Below are 16,386 nucleotides of genomic sequence, written 5' to 3'. Positions count from 1 at the left end.
ACAGGAAACTGTTAAGCATAAAAAACCCAGCAGCATTACAGTTCTTGACATGTTCAAAGAGGTGTGCCTGGCATACCCTGTTCAAAGGCACTTCAATATTTTGTCTTTCCCCATTCACCCTCTAAATGTCACACATACACAATACATCTCTCAGTTGTCTCAAGGCTTAAAAAATATTATTTAACCTGTATCCTCCCTTTTATCTACAATGATTGAAGTAGATTTAACAAGTGACATCAATAAGGGACCATAGCTTTCACCTGGATTCACCTGGTCAGTCTACGTCATGGAAAGAGCATGTGTTTCTAATGTTTTCTCCGCTCAGTGTATATTATCCACTGTTATGTCATCTTATCTATTATGGAAATTAACTTACCTTGATCATATCTTCATATGTCAGGGAAAGGATGTCAAATTCATCTTTGTGAGCATACCAATCAGCAACATGATCAAACCAAGAGCCCCCGATAACTAAGAAAGAAACATTATTAGGGTATTTCACATTGACACTTTGGACATGTTTCGAATGGGTGAAAAATGTGTTTAAACTTCTGAGATATACTTACCCTCCCCCTTAAGAAATTGAATCAGAAATGTATTAAAGTCAGGTTCGCTCTTAAGGACTTTTGTGAAATTTTGGAGATGAAATAAGGACACGGCAACATCCTTTGGGTTCCTGGCTATGTAGATCACCTTAATAAACAATTGACTCAATTAGAATGCAGCCTTATCAATATAACTTTAACACCACAAAACTAATACAGTACGTAGTAGATTCAATTGATGTAAATTAAATAATCTGTCAAATCTCATTATTGGCATTCAGGTTTTTAAAAATGTAGTCAGTCTCTGAAGACTTTTTAAAAACATATTGTCTGTGTACAGTTTTTTTTAAACAATTATCAAAACATGGCTTTCACTGGCAGTTATTGTTTTGCATTCATTGCATGTTATCTCTTTCTCTCTCTTGCCTTTCCCTTCTCTCTCAGTCCTTGAGGGATCGAGGACAAATGTAAGTGAGACGTGAATGTTCTTGTTGATGGCTTGTTGTAGTCTATTTGTCTTATGTTCTCCTCAAGAAAGGGCACCAGTTCCTGGATTGGTTTGGTACTTCCTCCCTCTGTCATTTGATCGCCATGATACAGTAGGGACAAAATATACTGTGTCCATGTAGTTCCTGTGTTTTTAAAGAAATACAATCACAGCATTTGTGCGATCATGTTGCACATTCACAATACAATACCTAAATTCATGCAGAATTCAATAGATTGTGTAGTGGAGCCTATATGTCACACTACAGTAAGTATTGTATAGGCCTATAACCTATGTCAGATGCATGGTCTTACCTGACCGTGGGTAAGTAACAGCAACGATGTCGTCATCCCGTATTTCAAATGTCTCCAGAGAATCAAGGTGTTGGACGTGATGCACCCCTCTGACCAGGTTGATCCCCTTGTATGGGAAAAGCCCAAGGGCAGTCTTCTGAATCTTCTGTTCCTCTCCCATTCTTCAGTTAAAACAGCTATTACAGTCTAGAACAGCCTTCAGTTAAAACAGCTATTACAGCCTTTAGTTAAAACAGCTATTACAGCCTTTAGTTAAAACAGCTATTACAGCCTTTAGTTAAAACAGCTATTACAGCCTAGGACAATGTTCCATGTGAAGCCTAGGACAATGGTCCATGTGAAGTTAATACTGAACAAGGCAGTTAAAACACTGATCCTAGGCTGTCATTGAAAAAAGGAATTTCTTCTTAACTGACTTGCCTAGTTAAGTAAAGGTAAAATAAAAATACAAGCAGACATATTTTTATTTTTTTAACCCCTTGATCTCCATACCATTTTGAGATATACTTACCGCTTCCCTGAAGAAATTGAATCAGTCATGTTTGATACATATGAATCAGAAATGTATCAATCAAATGTATTTATAAAGCCCTTTTTACATCAGCCGAAGTCACAAAGTGCTATACAGAAACCCAGCCTAAAACCCCAAACAACAAGCAATGCAGATTTAGAAGCACGGTGGCTAGGAAAAACTCCCTAGAAAGGCAGGAACCTAGGAAGAAACCTAGAGAGGAACCAGGCTCTGAGGGTTGGCCAGTCCTCTTCTGGCTGTGCCGGATGGAGATTATAACAGTACATGGCCAAGATGTTCAAACGTTCATAGATGACTAGCAGGGTCAAATAATAATAATAATCACAGTGGTTGTAGAGGGTGCAACAGATCAGCACCTCAGGAGTAAATGTCAGTTGGCATTTTATGGCCGATCATTCAGAGTTAGAGACAGCAGGTGTGGTAGAGAGAGAGAGTCGAAAACAGGAGGTCCAGGACATCTTATTACCCATGGCACGAACCTGAGGGGGCGCCAACCCAGACAGGAAGATCACATCAGTGACTCAACCCACTCAAGTGACGCACCCCTCCTAGGGACAAAATGGAAGAGCACCAGTAAGCCAGTGACTCAGCCTCCGTAATAGGGTTAGAGGCAGAGAATCCCAGTGGAGAGCGGGGACCCGGCCAGGCAAAGACAGCAATGGTGTTTTGTCGCTCCAGTGCCTTTCCGTTCACCTTCACACCTCTGGGCCAGACTACACTCAATCGTAGGACCTACTGAAGAGAAGTCTTCAATAAAGACTTAAAGGTCGAGAATGATCTGCGTCTCTCACATGGATAGGTAGACAATTCCATAAAAATGGAGCTCAATAGGAGAAATCCCTTTCTCCAGCTGTTTGCTTAGAAATTCTAGGGACAATTAGGAGGCCTGCGTCTTGTGACCGTAGCGTACGTGTAGGTATGTACGGCGGAAAAATTTGGAAAGATAGATAGGAGCAAGCCCATGTAATGCTTTGTAGGTTAGCAGTAAAACCTTGAAATCAGCCCTAGCCATAACAGGAAGCCAGTGTAGAGAGGGACAATAAAGGAGTAATATGATCCAGTAATAAGGGAGTAATTTTTTTGTTTCTAGTCAAGATTCTAGCAGCCGTGTTTAGCACTAACTGAATTTTATTTAGTGCTTTATCCGGGAAGCAGGAAAGTAGAGCATTGCAGTAGTCTAATCTAGAAGTGACAAAAGCATGGATACTTTTTTCTACATCATTTTTGGACAGAAGGTTTCTGATTTTTGCAATGTTACGTAGATATAAAAAGCTGTTCTTGAAACAGTCTTGACATGTTCGTCAGAAGAGAGATCAGGGTCCAGAGTTACGCTGAGGTCCTTTACAGTTTCATTTTTTACAACTGTACAACCATTAAGATTAATTGTCACATCCAACAGAAGATCTCTTTGTTTCTTGGGTCCTAGAAATAGCATCTGTTTTGTCCGAGTTAAAAAAATTCCACCATCCAAATCAAATTGTATTGGTCACATACACATGGTTAGCAGATGTTAATGGGAGTGTAGCGAAATGCTTGTGCTTCTAGTTCCAACAGTGCATTAATATGTAACAAATAATCTAACAATTCCCCAACAACTACCTAATACACACAAATCTAAAGGGGTGAATGAGAATATGAACACATAACTATATGGATGTGCGATGGCCGAACGACATAGGCAAGGTGCAGTAGAAGGTATAAAATGCAGTATATACATGTGATATGAGTAATGTAAGATATGTAAACCATTATTAAAGTGGCATTTTTTAAAGTGCCGTTGTTTAAAGTGACTAGTGATCCATTTACTAAAGTGTCCAGTGATTGGGTCTCATTGTGGGCAGCAGCCTCTCTGACGTAATGATTGCTGTTTAGCAGTCTGATGGCCTTGAGATAGAAGCTGTTTCTCAATCTCTCGGTCCCAGCTTTGATGCACCTGTACTGACCTCACCTTCTGAATGGTAGCGGTGTGAAGAGGCAGTGGCTCAGGTGATTGATGTCCTTGATGATCTTTTTGGCCATCCTGTGACATCAGGTGCTGTAGGTGTCATGGAGGGCAGGTCGTTTTCCCCGGTGATGCGTTGTGCAGACCGCACCACCCTCTGGAGAGCCTTACGGTTGCGGGCGGTGCAGTTGCCGTTCCATGCTGTGATACAGCCCGACAGGATGCTCTCGATTGTGCATCTGTAAAGGTTTGTCAGGGTTTTGGGTGACAAGCGAAATTTCATCATCCTCATGAGGTTGAAGAGGCGCTGTTGAGCCTTCTTCACCACACTGCTTGTGTTGGTGGACCATTTCAGTTTGTCTGTCTTCACCTTCTCCACTGCTGACCCTATCGATGTGGTAAAGGAATACCCCCCTGAGTTGGACAAAAATGAATGGGAACATATTACCATTGGGTGAAACATATATTTGATGGCAAATACCACTCAATTGGATGGCAATTCCTGCAAAGCTTATTGCAACTGGCATATGGCAAATGCCAAGTGTCATACAGCAAAAATCCCAAAGAGGGCGAGCGCGCTCCATTAATTTTCATATTGCAAATGGACATCAAGTCAAGACCCAAGTGTCAAATTTTGAAAATTAGATAATTTTGAAAAAATGATCACCCTCTAAAGAAATTCTTTCTGGACCGTTTTTTGAAATTATTTAGATTAATTTTTTTGTCATTTATACATGTATAAGAACTGTATGAACATACCTTTTACATATGTTATTGAGTTGTCCATAAGGCATATGTTTTGTCCATTTGCAATATGTATCATAGGAAGTCAAGTCAGTGAACCACTGCCAACTGCAATAAGAAATGTCCAAATGCAATATATATGTCTTGAAAGTGCCAAATCAGGATGTTATGTTCATTTGCCATATATGATCATAGGAAGTCGGCTTCCGAACCCAAAAGTCAGTAACCATGTCAAAATGGCATTTATACTGCCCAAATGATATATATATCACTATGTGTCACGTCCTGACCAGCAGATGGAGCTGGTGTAGTAGTTTGGGGGTCAGGACGTGGCAGTCTTGTGTGTGTCTTGTGACTCCTGATCAGGAACAGCTGGGAATTGTTGTTCCTGATTGGGAGTCATATATGTAGGAGTTGTTTGTAACTGGGGTTTGTGGGTGGTTGTTTTGCACTGTGTTTTTTAGCCTGCAAACTGTTGCTGCTGTCACGTTTATTGTTTCCTGTGGATGCTTTACTCCTTTTGTTGGGTAATTAAAAAATGAGTATTCACATACCTGCTGCGCCTTGGTTCATTTCAGAAGACAGTCGTTACAGAACCACCCACCAACACAGGACCAAGCAGCGGAAGAAGGCTGGCGAGGTAAGGGAGACCGAGAGGTACCCCCAAGATTTTTTTAGGGGGGGGCACAAGGGGAGTTTTGCGGGGCAAGAATGGAGCCCCAGGCCAGCTCCCCGCACTAGCATGGAGGTGCGTGTTCACAATCTGGTACGCCCAGTACCAGCACCACGCACCAGGCTTCAAGTGTGTGAACCCAGCCTCGCCAGTCAACAGTCGCCAGAGCTGCCCGCCAGTCAACAGTCCTCAGAACTGCCCGCCAGTCAACAGTCGTCAGATCTGCCCGCCAGTCAACAGTCGTCAGATCTGCCCGCCAGTCAACAGTCGTCAGTGCTGCCCGCCAGTCAACCATCACCAGAGCTGCCCGCCAGTCAACCATCACCAGAGCTGCCCGCCAGTCAACCATCACCAGAGCTGCCCGCCAGTCAACCATCACCAGAGCTGCCCGCCAGTCAACAGTCGTCAGAGCTGCCCGCCAGTCAACAGTCGTCAGAGCTGCCCGCCAGTCAACAGTCGTCAGAGCTGCCCGCCAGTCAACAGTCGTCAGAGCTGCCCGCCTGTCAACAGTCGCCAGAGAGGTCAGACTGCGCTGGACTGCCGGAGTGGCCAGACTGCGCCGGACTGCCGGAGTGGCCAGACTGCGCCGGACTGCCGGAGTGGCCAGACTGCGCCGGACTGCCGGAGTGGCCAGACTGCGCCGGACTGCCGGAGTGGCCAGACTGCGCCGGACTGCCGGAGTGGCCAGACTGCGCCGAACTGCCGGAGTGGCCAGACTGCGCCGAACTGCCGGAGTGGCCAGACTGCGCCGAGCTGCCGGAGTGGCCAGACTGCCCCGAGCTGCCGGAGTGGCCAGACTGCCCCGAGCTGCCGGAGTGGCCAGACTGCCCCGAGCTGCCGGAGTGGCCAGACTGCCCCGAGCTGCCAGAGTGGCCCGACTGCCTGGAACGGCCAGAGCCTGAGCCGCCTCCAGGATAGGTGGGTTGGGGAGGGAGGGTGTAGCACAGTGCCGTCGTTGACGGCAGCCACCCTCCCTTCCCTCCCTTATTGTTTAGGGTTACTGTTTATGGGTTTTGTTGGGGATTTTGTTTGTTGGTGTTTTTTTGTTGTTGTGGTTAGGTGCATTCCGGGGTCTGCACCTTGAGGGGGGGGGGTACTGTCATGTCCTGACCAGCAGATGGAGCTGGTGTAGTAGTTTGGGGGTCAGGACGTGGCAGTCTTGTGTGTGTCTTGTGACTCCTGATCAGGAACAGCTGGGAATCGTTGTTCCTGATTGGGAGTCATATATGTAGGAGTTGTTTGTCACTGGGGTTTGTGGGTGGTTGTTTTGCACTGCGTTTTTTAGCCTGCAAACTGTTGCTGCTGTCACGTTTATTGTTTCCTGTGGATGCTTTACTCCTTTTGTTGGGTAATTAAAAAATGAGTATTCACATACCTGCTGCGCCTTGGTTCATTTCAGAAGACAGTCGTTACACTATGTTAACTTCTCAGGGCTACGTGGGACGCTACCGTCAAACCCACGGTTCACACTGTTCAACAGCCAGTGAAATATCAGGGGGCAAATTCAAAACCACAAAATGTCATAATTAAAATTTCTCAAACATACACCTATTTTGCACCATTTTAAAGATACACCTCTCCTTAATCCAACCACATTGTCCGATTTCAAAAAGGCTTTACGGCGAAAGCATAAAATTAGATTGTTAGGACAGTGTCAACACAAGAAAAACCACACAGCCATTTTCCAAGCAGGAGAGGGGTCAGAAAAACCAGAAATACAGCTAAAATTAAGCACTAACCTTCGATCTTCATCAGATGACACTCCTAGGACTCAATGTTACACAATACATGTATGTTTTGTTTGATAAAGTTCATATTTATATCCAAAAAACCCATTTTACATTGGCGCGTGATGTTCAGAAAATATTTTGCCTCAAACTGCCGGTGAATCAGCACAACAATTTACAAAAATATAAAATATTAAACTGTTATTCAAAGAATTATAGATAAACACCTCCTTAATGCAACCGCTGTGACAGATTTCAAAAAAGCTTCGCGGGGAAAGCACACTTTGCAATAATCTGAGTACAGCGCTCAGAAAAATACACCAGGCAATACAGATACCCGCCATTTTGGAGTCATCTAAAATCATAAATAGCATTATAAATGTTCACTTACCTTTGATCTTCATCAGAAGGCACTTCCAGGAATCCCAGGTCCACAATAAATGTTGTTTTGTTTGATATAGTCCATCATTTATGTCCAAATACCTCGTTGTTTGCGCGTTCAGTAAGCTACTCCAAATGTAGGAAGCACGACGAAAAGTCAAAAAAAGTTCAATTTACGTTCGTAGAAACATGTCAAACGTTGTATAGCATCAATCTTTAGGGCCTTTTTAACATAAAACTTCAATAATATTCCAACCGGACGATTCCAATGTCTTGAAAAACGTTATGGAACACAGCTACCTCATCACGTGAATGTGCGCCAATGAACTCATGTCATTTTCTGAGTCACCAACTTCCCGGCCTTCTTGTTCGCTCTCTGTTCACTGCAAAAGACTAAAACAAGGTTCTAAAGACTGTTGACATCTAGTGGAAGCCTTAGGAAGTGCAAAATGAACCCTAAGTCTCTGTGTTATATAGGCAATGACTTGAAAAGACTACAAGCATCAGATTTCCCACTTCCTGGTAGGATTTTTCTCAGGTTTTTGCCTGCCATATGAGTTATGTTATACTCAGACATCATTCAAACAGTTTTAGAAACTTCAGAGTGTTTTCTATCCAAATCTACTAATAATATGCAAATATTTGACTCTGGGCCCGAGTATTAGGCTGTTTACTCTGGGCAAGCTTTTCATCCGAAATCGAAAATACTGCCCCCTATACCTTAAGTTAAGTCCTGAATCAACTGTCATGATGTTGGCCTGTGGGTAAGGTTTATGACCCCCCCATAAATACCTTTCTCCCTTCCCTCTCTCTCTGACTCTACTGAAGGACTCTTGAATAGCCTTTGTTAAACATAGAGAGTCTGGGAACATCAAACAAATGGGTGAAAGGAACCATATTTCGGTAATAGAACCAGTTGAAAATATGTGTTGGTACTTAATGTATATAATGTCTGTTCGGTTGTCATGAGACATTATGACTGATGACAGGACGACATAAACTGTATCTGGGAAAGTCTACACATTCTAGTTATCAGATTCACATGGAATTGTTGTGCAAATTAAATGTTTGAATATGAAACTATTTGTGATAAGATTAAATGTAATTTTAGCTTCCAAATGAGAGAATTGGGTTTTCATAAGGTTAGAGCCCTGCTCAATCAGTGGCCCGCCCCTGTGAAGAGACATGGGTTATAAACTATGAAACACACCCTTCTCTCCCTCCACTATATAAGCCCTTGACGAAAATGTAACCTCCTGTTCCGAGGACGATAGGACGACGGTCCATACGTTAAAAAGGACTAACATGTCAACTATAGAACTAAGCCAACCTCAGCGTGAGCTTTGGTTGTGAATGGTATGAACTTTGAACTCTTATTCACTAAAGAAGTGAGACCTCCTAGCCATTGAGTTAGCAACAGCAGCTGTAAACGAAAGGATGGACAACGTATCCAGTCTAACACCCAAGGAAGATACTACAATGTATCCAATTTACCACCAGAGACATTCTTCCAAGGACAGGAAGATCTCTGTTGGCCAGCATCTACGACCAACCTACCAAAGCGCAGCTCAGAGTAAATATTTATTGCATTTTCCTTTTTCAAATGGGCGGTAATTTAGAACGCATAAGATACTGTATTTACGATAGCAGAGCTTCTCCCTTTGTTCCTCAGTCTTCCCACTCTTTCATTCAAGCCCAACCCCCTCTCTTTGTGTAACAAGCCATCATACAGGTTCCGTCCACCAGGGATGTTTTCTGTATGACATAACTTGCATTCTGTGTATATGTAATTCTGTGTGATTAGTTAGGTATTTAGTAAATAAATAATTGAACCCAATTTTGTATTGCTGATTCAACTTGTTAGCCAGGGTTCGTGAAGATAACCAAGAATTTACAACTTTCAGATGAGACTGAAATAAGGTGACGATTAATATTGTCTGCTATTGATGTCAAATACACTGCTCAAAAAAATAAAGGGAACACTTAAACAACACAATGTAACTCCAAGTCAATCACACTTCTGTGAAATCAAACTGTCCACTTAGGAAGCAACACTGATTGACAATAAATTTCACATGCTGTTGTGCAAATGGAATAGACAACAGGTGGAAATTATAGGCAATTAGCAAGACACCCCCAATAAAGGAGTGGTTCGGCAGGTGGGGACCACAGACCACTTCTCAGTTCCTATGCTTCCTGGCTGATGTTTTGGTCACTTTTGAATGCTGGCGGTGCTTTCACTCTAGTGGTAGCATGAGACGGAGTCTACAACCCACACAAGTGGCTCAGGTAGTGCAGCTCATCCAGGATGGCACATCAATGCGAGCTGTGGCAAGAAGGTTTGCTGTGTCTGTCAGCGTAGTGTCCAGAGCATGGAGGCGCTATCAGGAGACAGGCCAGTACATCAGGAGACGTGGAGGAGGCCGTAGGAGGGCAACAACCCAGCAGCAGGACTGCTACTTCCACCTTTGTGCAAGGAGGAGCAGGAGGAGCACTGCCAGAGCCCTGCAAAATGACCTCCAGCAGGCCACAAATGTGCATGTGTTTGCTCAAATGGTCAGAAACAGACTCCATGAGGGTGGTATGAGGGCCCGACATCCACAGGTGGGCGGGGGGGGGGGGGGGGGGGGGGGGGGTTGTGCTTACAGCCCAACACCGTGCAGGACGTTTGGCGTTTGCCAGAGAACACCAAGATTGGCAAATTCGCCACTGGCGCCCTGTGCTCTTCACAGATGAAAGCAGGTTCACACTGAGCACATGTGACAGACGTGACAGAGTCTGGAGATGCCGTGGAGAACCATCTGCTGCCTGCAACATTCTCCAGCATGACCGGTTTGGCGGTGGGTCAGTCATGGTGTGGGGTGGCATTTCTTTGGGGGGCCGCAGAGCCCTCCATGTGCTTGCCAGAGGTAGCCTGACTGCCATTAGGTACCGAGATGAGATCCTCAGACCACTTGTGAGACCATATGCTGGTGCGGTTGGCCCTGGGTTCCTCCTAATGCAAGACAATGCTAGACCTCATGTGGCTGGAGTGTGTCAGCAGTTCCTGCAAGAGGAAGGCATTGATGCTATGGACTGGCCCGCCCGTTCCCCAGACCTGAATCCAATTGAGCACATCTGGGACATCATGTCTCGCTCCATCCACCAACGCCACGTTGCACCACAGACTGTCCAGGAGTTGGCGGATGCTTTAGTCCAGGTCTGGGAGGAGATCCCTCAGGAGATCATCCGCCACCTCATCAGGAGCATGCCCAGGCGTTGTAGGGAGGTCACACAGGCACGTGGAGGCCACACACACTACTGAGCCTCATTTTGACTTGTTTTAAGGACATTACATCAAAGTTGGATCAGCCTGTAGTGTGGTTTTCCACTTTAATTTTGAGTGTGACTCCAAATCCAGACCTCCATGGGTTGATAAATTGGATTTCCATTGATTATTTTTGTGTGATTTTGTTGTCAGCACATTCAACTATGTAAAGAAAAAAGTATTTAATAAGATTATTTCATTCATTCAGATCTAGGATGTGTTATTTTAGTGTTCCCTTTATTGTTTTGAGCAGTATATTACCAAATCTTTCCGAGTTTTTTCAGAAGATAACAGCTCTATAAACACTCTTTCGTGGTGCCCCGATATTTTCTAGTTAATTACATTTACATGATTAGCTCAATCAGGTAATAATAATTACAGAGAAAAGATTTTAGAGAATAGCATGTCATATCACTTAATCCAGCATAGCCAAAGACACGACACAACCTAGAAGGTCTATTTGTCATGTATGATGAGAGAGAAGTGGGACTCCGTCGTTTAAAAAAAAACCCATCAAATTACCAGGATGGGCATGGGTGGGGGGTGCTCCCTACCCAGCCGGGCGGGGATGCATGCCTCTCTTCCCAGAGAGGTGTTTAACTGTGTCGGTGCGATGCATGGAGAAGCCCGGTGGCTGGACCGATTCCGACAACATATCCTCGAGAGCCATGTTTCTGTGAAACAGAATGTTACTCTTCGATGTCTCTCTGGAAGGTAACCCTTGCTCTAAATCCGTCTACCTTGTTGTCAAGAGATTGGACATTGGCGAGAAGTATACTCTGGAGCGTCTGCCCCTTATGCATCGCCTGTCAGAATGGTGGGTGTAGCTGGTGTATGCAGTCAGGTGTAGGAGAGCAGAGAATTGGGAGCAACGTAACTTTACTCAGAATAATGAATGGTGCAAGGTAAAACCATAGTTGCCCAAACACAAACACACGAACATCAACTTTTACGCACGGGCAAAAAACAGCCAAAATAACCAGTCACCAACATACCGAACATGACATAAAACAATCCCGCACAACACCATGGGTGAAACAGAGGGTTAAATACATGAACAATAATTAGGGGAATGAAAAACAGGTGTGTAGAAACCAAGACAAAACAAATGGAAAAATGAAAAGTGGATCGGCGATGGCTAGTAGACCGGCGACGCCGGGCGCTGCCCGAACAAGGAGAGGAACCGACTTCGGCTGAAGTCGTGACATCGCTGTTTTCGGTCAGCTGCTGGGATTAGATCCATTGTCCTGGGTGGCGGTACGAAGAGAGGATCTGCTTAGGGAAAGTCGTATTCCTGGTCGTAATGTTGGTAAGTTGACGTTGCCCTTATATCCAACAGTTCTTCTCGGCTGTTTGTAATAAGACTTAAGGTTTCCTGGGGTAACAATGTAAGAAATAATTCATTAAAAAAACGAAATAGTGCATAGGTTCCTGTGAAGCGAAGTGACCATCTCTGTCGGTGCCGTGTTTACAATAAGAATGACAGTTCCTTGTGTCTGAAACACAGGCTTCCAAGGAGGGCAATTTTGGGGCTTCCCCATGTTTCATCGAAATGTACAGCTGTGTATAGTCCGCATAGCAGTGAAAGCTAACATTATGTTTCCGAATAACATCGCCAAGAGGTAAAATATATAGTGAAAACAATAGAGGTCCTAAAACGGAACCTTGAGGAACACCGAAATTTACAGCTGATTTGTCAGAGGATAAACCATCCACAGAGACAAACTGATAACTTTCCGACAGATAAGATCTAAACCAGGCCAGAACTTGTCTGTGTTGACCAATTTGGGTTTCCAATCTCTCCAAAAGAATGTGGTGATCGATGGTATCAAAAGCATTATGGTATCAAAAGAATCAAGTATGCATCAAGGAAGTTTGTAAAACTGTGGAGATTAAAGAATACAGCAACATGTTCCACATGCAGTCAGTCCCTCAGGAGCGCCAAAGCCAGAGCAGAAGGCCAGCCAGTCTTTCTGTCCAACGAGATCTCACCGGGGTGCTTCTGTCAGTTCATCCCTCATCAATCCAGCAGGGGGTGGTATATCCACATCTGAATTGTTTTGAGGCCTTACACTTTTTCCAAGCTTTTTTCCAGGCTACTTCACTGTGCTTTAACACCTTTTATTACTAATGGATACTTGCTTATGGCAGCGCAATGCGCTGGATGAGGGCATGTCACACCTCTCTGTGGTTCATTAAAGCTGGTAGCTTTGTGAAAATAAGACCTTAGATCAGCAGTCTTGTACAATTGACTAGGTATCCCCCTTTCCCTGTAACCCTAACTACAACATAACTGTCATTATCACAACAGTTGACATCAAATCAAATGTTATTGGTCACATACACATATTTAGCAGATGTTATTGCATGCATAGTGAAATGCTTGTGTTCCTAGCTCCAACTGTGCAGTAGTATATAAAAACGATTCACAACAATACACACATCTAAAAGTAAAAGAATGGAATTAAGAAATATATAAATATTAGATTGAGCTATGTCGGAGTGGCATTGACTAGAATACAGTGTATATACATATGAGATGAGAAAAACAGAAAATAAACATTATTTAAACATTATTAAAGTGACTGGTGTTCCATTATTAAAGTGGCCAGTGATTCCATGTCTATGTACATAGGGCAGCAGCCTCTAAGGGGCAGTGTTGTGTAACCGTCTGGAAGCCGGCTAGTGATGGCTATTTAACAGTCTGATAGCCTTGAGATAGAAGCTGTTTTTCAGTCTCTCGTCCCAGCTTTGATGCACCTGTACTGACCTCGCCTTTTGGATGATTAAGGGGTGAACAGGCCGTGGCTCTGGTGGTTAATGCCCTTGATGATCTTTTTGGCCTTTCTGTGATATCGGGTGCTGTACGTTTCCTGGGGGGCAAGTAGTTTGCCCCCGGTGATGCGCTGGGCAGACCGCACCACCCTCTGGAGAGCCCTGCGGTTGCGGGCAGTGCAGTTGCCGTACCAGGCAGTGATACAGCCTGACAGGATGCTCTCAATTGTGCATCTAAGAGTTTGTGAGGGTTTTAGGGGCCAAGCAACATTTCTTCAGCCTCCTGTCTGTGTGGGTGGACCATTTCAGATCGTCAGTGATGTGTACACTGAGGAACTTGAGGCTTTCCACCTTCTTCACTGCTGTCCCGTTGATGTGGATAGGGGCGTGCTCCCTCTGCTGTTTCCTGAAGTCCACGATCTGCTCCTTTGTTTTGTTGACGTAGAGTGAGAGGTTATTTTCCTGGCACCACTCTCCCAGGGCCCTCACCTCCTCCCTGTGGGCTGTATCGTCATTATTGGTAATCAGGCCTACTACTGTTGTCATCTGCAAACTTGATGATTGAGTTGGAGGCGGCGTGGCCACGCAGTCATGGGTGAACAGGGAGTACAAGAGGGGCCTGAGCACACACCCTTGTGAGGCCCCAGTGTTGAGGGTCAGTAAAGTGGAGGTGTTTCCTACCTTCACCACCTGGGGGTGGCCCATCAGGAAGTCCGGGACCCAGTTGCATAGGCCGGGGTTCAGACCCAGGGCCCGAGCTTAATGCTGAGTTTGGGGGGTACTATGGTGTTGAATGCTGAGCTATAGTCAATGAACAGCATTCTTGCATAGGTATTCCTCTTGTCCAGATGGGATAGGGCAGTGTGATAGCGATTGCATCGTCTGTGGATCTATTGGGCCGGTAAGCAAATTGCTTGTAACAACTGTAATCGACTGACATGAAGATGCAGTCTGTGATCTTAAGCGCTTACAAATTCATGGTCTTATCTGAGCATGGGTAAGTAACAGCAATAATGTCATCATCCCCTATTTCAATTGTCTCCAGAGTTTGACTTGATGCACCCCTCTGACCAGGTTGATCCCCATGTATGGGAAAAGCCCAAGGGCAGTCTTCTGAATCTTTTAGGAAAGTTGACGCTCATTTACTGCATTTCTACGCAATTTAAAAACCCTTAAATGCTATACTGAGAACTGTGAAAACAAGCCAAAATGACCCCAGCCATTATCCCCTCAGCTGCTGTAGCTTCATTCACCTCAGTCCATCTACAAACATGTAAACTATTAGCTATATAATATTATCCGCTAAACATTAACTCACCACCGGGTTTAAAAACAATAATTTAATACGGACATAGGGATCTGTTAGCAGGAAAAAAAATGTTTTTTAACAAAAGGTAAACGAATAAGTTTGTTTTATATAACTTTTTTGTTGTTGCAAATTTTCTGCAATTCTACACATTTTGCCATGAGGTGGAGATTTTTTGGTTGAAATTCGAGACATTTATCCATGACTTATGCCATGTTAATCAGGCCCTGTGTAGTTTTCTGACCCTCTCTGCCCATTCATCACCATTTTACTTGTTGTCTTAGCTGATTAGCTGTTGTGTCTTACCCCTTGTCTTAGCTAGCTCTCCCAATCAACACCTGTGATTGCTTTATGCCTCGCTTTATGTCTCTCTCAAATGACTATATGCCTTGTATACTGTTGTTTAGGATAGATATCATTGTTGTAGTTTACTGCGGCGCCCCTAGTCCCACTCAACATGCCTCAGATACCTCCTTTGTCCCACCTCCCACACATGCGGTAACCTCACCCAGCATAACTGTGTCCAGAGATGCAACCTCTCTTATCGTCACTCACTGCCTGGGTTTACCTCCACTGTACCCGCACCCTACCATACCCCTGTCTGTATATTATGCCCTGAACCTATCCTACCATGCCCAGAAATCTTCTCCTTTTATTCTGTCTCCAACGCACTAGATGACCAGTTTTGATATGTGGAGGTGATGTGGAGGTTAACCCAGGCCCTGTGTGTCCCCAGGCGCTCTCATTTGTTGACTTCTGTAAACAAAAAAGCCTTGGTTTCATGCATGTTAACATCAGAAGCCTCCTCCCTTAGTTTGTTTTACTCACTGCTTTAGCACACTCCGCCAACCCTGATGTCCTTGCCGTGTCTGAATCCTGGCTTAGGAAGGCCACCAAAAATTCTGAGATTTCCATCCCCAACTACAACATTTTCTGTCAAGATAGAACTGAAAAAAGGGGGAGGAGTTGCAATCTACTGCAGAAATTGACAGAACTTTGCAGGCTTACTTTCCAGGTCTACAGTTCGAGCTTCTAATTTTAAAAATTAATCTCTCCAGTCTCTCACTGTTGCCACCTGTTATAGACCCCCCTCAGCTCCCAGCTGTGCCCTGGACACCATATGTGAATTGATTGCCCCCCATCTATCTCCAGAGTTCCTTCGGTTAGATGACCTAAACTGGGATATGCTTAACACCCCGGCAGTCCTACAATCTAAGCTAGATACCCTCAATCTCACACAAACTATCAAGGAACCCACCAGGTACAACCCTAAATCCGTAAACATGGGCACCCTCATATATATTATCCTGACCAACTTGCCCTCCAAATACACCTCTGCTGTTTTCAATCAGGATCTCAGCGATCACTGCCTCATTGCCTGCATCCGCTATGGGTCCGCGGTCAAACGACCACCCCTCATCACTGTCGAACGCTCCCTAAAACACTTCTGCGAGCAGGCCTTTCTAATCGACCTGGCTCGGGTATCCTGGAAGGATATTGACCTCATCTCGTCAGTCGAGGATGCTTGGTCGTTCTTTAAAAGTAATTTCCTCACCTTCTTAAATAAGCATGCCCCTTTCAAAAAAATTGAACTAAGAACAGATATAGCCCTTGGTTCACTCCAGACCTGACTGCTCTCAACCAGCACAAAAA

Source organism: Salmo salar, chromosome 27 (assembly GCF_965601325.2).
Source record: "Salmo salar chromosome 27, fSalSal1, whole genome shotgun sequence".
NCBI lineage: Eukaryota > Metazoa > Chordata > Actinopteri > Salmoniformes > Salmonidae > Salmo > Salmo salar.
Note: the sequence above shows the minus strand (reverse complement) of the source record.